We start from the raw sequence: 6000 nt of genomic DNA, 5'->3' as shown, positions 1-6000 counted from the left end.
ACCTGAGTATCTGTCCTCGATACTTTACTTTTTACTTTGTCACTGCTAAACTCTCATCACTTCTATTTCCTTAGCAACCACTGGTCTCCACCACTTGTCCTCCACCTCGGTGTGGCTCTTCTAAAGGAAATTAGAATGCCCTGGATGACCAGATCCTCCTCCCCATTGCTACTCAGTCTCTTCCTCTGCTCCCACCTCCACCCTGGCCACATAGATACTGAGGTTCTGCTGGTCACACTTCCTTTTCCCCAGTCTGTTCTTTTCTAGCAGATCTCATCCATTCCAGTTTCTGCAAAGCCTTTGGTGTTACTGAGGCCAGTCTTATCTCTGGTCTTGACCTGACCTCCTGCCCAGTATGCAGAACTGTGGCATTTATGATTTACAAAATAACAATTTAAAGAGGACCTTAAATTGTTTCTTTAAAAACGTATGAGTTAATCTATTGAGGCAGGTCCTGAGATAGGAGAAGACTGGAGTGTGTGGTGGTGGGATGGTTAATCCAATCATGTAGCTGTTGTGGCAGACACACCTTTGGGTGGCCTTATGATTCCTGTCTCTTAGTGTCTATGCCCTTGGTGTAATTCCCTCCCCTTGAGTGTGGGGAAGGCCAATGACCTGCTTCTAACCAATAAAATACGGTAAAAGTGAAGAGATTTTGCAGAGATAACCGAAGTCCCTAATAAATTGACTGAACTAATCAAAGACTGTGTTTCGTGAGCCTGATCTAATCAGACAAGCCTTTTCCAGATATAATTGAAGTCGCTAATAAGTTGACTGAACTAATCTAACACTGTGCTCCCATTGCGTGGGCCTGAACTAATCAGGCGAACCTTTTCCAAGAGCCAAGATCTTCCCTGAAGTAAGAGACTCCAAGCAGTGAAAACTCTCCATTGCTGGCCTCAAATTGTTACGAATTCTACAGCCACAGAGAAAGAATTCTGTCACAATCTGAGGAGCTTGGACGCGGATCCTTCTCTACTTGGCCCACGGGATGAGAATTAGCCCTGGCACCACTTTGATTTTAGCCTTGTGCTAGATTCCAGACTCACATAATAATGTGCTATTGTTTTAAATTTGTAATAGTTTTTACTCAGCAGATAACTAACATAGATGTCCGTGTTCTTCTAAACAATAATTGTTGAACATGTTCAACATTGGTAAAAGGAAAATGTCATATGCTGTTCACCAAATCAAATTTGTATACTGAAGGTGAAATAATTTTCCTTTTGTGACTGTAGTCGATCTCTTGTTTTAGCACTGAAAAGTAACTGCAGAATCCTAGGCTCTCCTGAGGATAACAGGTGTTCACTGAGGGAGAATCAGTGTTGAGAAATATGTTATCATCTTGTTCTGCAATGTTACTGAGTCAGCTAGTGTAACAAGGGTTTTGTTCAAATATGCAATAATACTGTAAGGGAGGTTTCATGAGAAAAACATTATTATTATTATTATTATTATTTTTGAGATGGAGTCTCGCTCTGTCATCCAGGCTGGAGCACTGGAGTGCAGTGGTGTGATCTCGGCTTACTGCAAGCTCCCCCTCCTGGGTTCACACCGTTCTCCTGCCTCAGCCTCCCGAGTAGCTGGGACTACAGGTGCCCGCCACCACATCTGGCTAGTTTTTTGTACATTTAGTAGAGACGGGGCTTCACCGTGTTAGCCAGGATGGTCTTGATCTCCTGACCTCATGATCCACCTGCCTCGGCCTCCCAAAGTGCTGGGATTACAGGTGTGAGCCACCGCATGCAGTGAAAAACACAATATCTTTAAGTACACACAGGACACTTTAATTTTGGTATGACATAAACTTCAAGCCTAAAATTACTTCTAGAGAAATATGTGGCTTAGTGTTTGTCTTCCCTATGCTAAAATTTCAACCACAATTGGATATAATGCACTCAGTAACTAACAGCAACAAAGCCGTTATGTTTGAAATCAGCAGTTTCCCCGTTGGACAACAGGAAGAGGAAAAGGAGTAGTAGGAGGGTGCGTAGGGTCTGATTTGTTACTGATGCTTTTGAATGGTGCTGTTAAGTCCATGGATACTGACAAAAGCAGATTTTTCTGAAAGCAAGATAGCCACCTAGGGAGGTGGGGGGTGAGGAGATTAGATTCCTATAGCATTGGATCTGGCACAGATGTTTGAGGTTATCCAATTCCATTCATTCATTGCATGATACAAGCTCAGAGATAGGAAGACGAGAAAATCACCAGCCAATTAAATGGCAGAGCAGGGATTAAAACCCAGCTTAACAAATTTCTGTGATAGAATATCCACATTCTATCTTAATTGTTCTCTCCACTGTCCTCCCTCTAAAAAAATACAATTCTTTGAGACTTGTAGTCTAATATTGAAGTTGGTTAGTTCTGCACAAGATCAGCTACATTATTTGATCCAATACAATTGTTCATAGTCAGCCTTGATGATATTAATGACTTAAAAAAAGAGCTCTGTTGTTCTCCTTGAAGGGGTCCTTCACATCCCTTGTAAGTTGGATTCCTAGGTATTTTATTCTCTTTGTAGCGATTGTGAATGGGAGTTCACTCATGATTTGGCTCTCTGTTTGTCTGTTATTGGTGTATAAGAATGCTTGTGATTTTTGCACATTGATTTTGTATCCTGAGACTTGGCTGAAGTTGTTTATCAGCTTAAGGAGATTTTGGGCTGAGACGATGGGGTTTTCTAAATATACAATCATGTCATCTGCAAACAGAGACAATTTGACTTCCTCTTTTCCTATTTGAATACTCTTTCTTTTTCTTGCCTGATTGCCCTCGCCAGAACTTCCAATACTATGTTGAACAGGAGTGGTGAGAGAGGGCATCTTCGTCTTGTGCTGGTTTTCAAAGGGAATGCTTCCAGGTTTTGCTCATTCAGTATGACATTGGCTGTGGGTTTGTCATAAATAGCTCTTATTATTTTGAGATAGGTTCCATCAATATCTAGTTTGTTGATAGTTTTTAGCATGAAGGGGTGTTGCTCAAGGAAATAAAACAGGACATAAACAAATGGAAAAATATTCCATGCTCATGGATAGGAAGAATCAGTATCATAAAAATGGCCATACTGCCTAAAGTAATTTATAGATTCTATGCTATCCCCATCAATCTACCATTGACTTTCTTCACATAATTAGAAAAAACTACTTTAAATTTCATATGGAACCAAAAAGAGCCCATATAGCCAAGACAATCCTAAGCAAAAAGAAGAAAGCTGGAGGCATCATGTTACCTGACTTCAAACTATACTACAAGGCTACAGTAACCAAAATAGCATGGTACTGGTACCAAAACAGATATATAAACCAATAGAACAGAACAGAGGCCTCAGAAATACCACCACACATCTACAACCATCTGATCTTTGACAAACCTGAGAAAAACAAGCAATGGGGAAAGGATTCCCTATTTAATAAATGGTGTTGGGGAAACTGGCTAGCCATATGCAGAAAACTGAAACTGGACCCCTTCCTTACACTTTATACAAAAATTAACTCAATGTGGATTAAAGACTGAAACCTAAAACCATAAAAACCCTAGAAGAAAACCTAGGCAATACCTTTCAGGACATAGGCATGGGCAAAGACTTCATGACTAAAATACCAAAAGCCATGGCAAAAGCCAAAATTGACAAATGGGATCTAATTAAACTAAAGAGCTTCTGCACAGCAAAAGAAATGATCATCAGAGTGAACAGGCAACCTACAGAATGAGAGAAAATTTCTGCAATCTATCTATCTGACAAAGGGCTAATATCCAGAATCTACAAGGAACCTAAACAAATTTAATAGAAGAAAACAACTCCATCAAAAAGTGGGCAAAGGATATAAACTGATGCCTCTCAAAAACAGACATTTATGCCGCCAATAAACGTGAAAAAAAGCTCATCATCACTAGTCATTAGAGAAATGCAAATCAAAATCACAATGAGATACCATCTCGCACCAGTTAGAATGGCTATCATTAAAAAGTTAGGAAACAACAGACGCTGGAGAGGATGTGGAGAAATAGGAACACTTTTACACTGTTGGTGGGAGTGTAAATTAGTTCAGTGGAAGAGTGTGGCGATTCCTCAAGGATCTAGAACCAGAAATACCATTTGACCCAGCAATCCCATTACTGGGTATATATCCAAAGGATTATAAATCATGCTACTGTAAAGACACATGCACACATATGTTTACTGCAGCACTATTCACAATAGCAAAGACTTGGAACCAACCCAATGCCCATCAATGACAGACTGGATAAAGAAAATGTGGCACATATACACCACGGAATACTATGCAGCCTTAAAAAAGGATGAGTTAATGTCTTTGCAGGGACATGGATGAAGCTGGAAACCATCATTCTCAGGAAACGAACACAGGAACAGAAAACCAACCACCACATGTTTTCACTCATAAGTGAGAGTTGATCAATGAGAACACATGGACACAGGGAGGGGAACATCACCCACTGGGGCCTGTTTGGGGGGTGGGGGGTCAGGGGAGGGGTAGCATTAGGAGAAATACCTAATGTAGATGACGAGTCGATAGGTGCAGCAAACCACCACGGCATCTGTATACCTATGTAACAAACCTGCATGTTCTGCGTCTGTATCCCAGAACTTAAAAGTGTGTATATATATGTATATATTTTTATACATATATGCTGTAAACTGTATGCTCAGCATTAGAGTTCATATAATTTGCTTCCTTAATAAGCAACCAATGACACACGGGGCCACATGCGCATTTCCATGAAGTTTCTCAGTGTGGCCTCTTTCATGGAGTTTCAAGAACTTGCTCATCTTATAGGTGGGGAAACAGATCTGGAAAGAGCTAAATCAGCCAAGACTTGGACCAGACCTTGCTTGCTCCCATTGCTTTGTGTTGAGAGCTTTAGCACTTACTGGCTAGGTCCAGCAGGCAGAAGAGAATATTTGGGTTTCCTCAGGGGATGGCTAGAAGCCACAGTTGGATATAATTCACTCAGTCTTGTGGTGTAATAGTTGGGAGGCTGTCTTCTAAATGAAATTCTGAACTACTACGGATGCTGCTAACAAGTGGACTGAGAAATAGAATAAATACTTCTTTGTGGAGGGCTTCTTTCATGTTAAAGGTAGAAGGCAGTGGTTAGAAGTGTGGACCCCTAAGTGTAACTCCTCAGTAACTTAACAGCTATGTGACATAGAGTAAGTTACCTAACTTCTCTAAACTTCATCTTCCTGATCTTTAAAATGGCAAAAATAATATTACTAAACAGGATTGTCAGGAGTAAATGAATAAGTCATTAAGAGAGAACACTACATGCCCCATGATGTTAGCTATTATGCTGCTGCTGTCAGCAATGAAAAACATCACTTATCTTACAGGATATAATATTCAGAATCCCTTGAGATATCCTTACCTTTTAAAATTTGGAAGTTTGCCAAGTCAGTTAAGAAACAACAAAACACTTCTGTCACAAGTATATTATTGATCAACAAAATTTGTTGAAAAGTGTAGCATCATACTCAAATACAGCAGTACATACTAGGGAAGTTTCTGAAATGTTGGTCCTCCTTGTTCTCCCACTTCACCCTTAAAACCACCTTAGTAATAAAACACCTAGCACAGTTGCAAATACATTCCTATTTTTTAAAAAGCCAGAATATACGTGTGTATATGTGTTATGTATATAGTTTTAAAATGTGCCCTATAAATTTTTTAGTTTTTCCCTTGGTCTTTTGCAAAAGAAAACAAATCCTCAAATATACTTAGAGCTACATCATAAAAATGACCCTAAATTATTGGGAAAGGAAGGGGGTGTACTCTCTTTATGAAGGTAGAGAAATAAGAAAAATACAATTAAAAATGTTCTTATCTATGCTGAATTAAGAATATCCTACCATGTAAGAGTTACCCATTTTGTTATTTTTTAAAAACTTACCCACCTCCACCCATTCCAAAGAAACACATTCTCCAAGGATTCTGAAAGCTTACTGGACTCCGAGGACACTAATTTCCTGAGGAAACT

The sequence above is a fragment of the Theropithecus gelada genome, chromosome 12, assembly GCF_003255815.1.
Source record: "Theropithecus gelada isolate Dixy chromosome 12, Tgel_1.0, whole genome shotgun sequence".
Taxonomy (NCBI): Eukaryota; Metazoa; Chordata; class Mammalia; order Primates; family Cercopithecidae; genus Theropithecus; species Theropithecus gelada.
The sequence above is the reverse complement of the archived record's forward strand: the minus strand, read 5'-3'. Positions refer to the sequence as shown.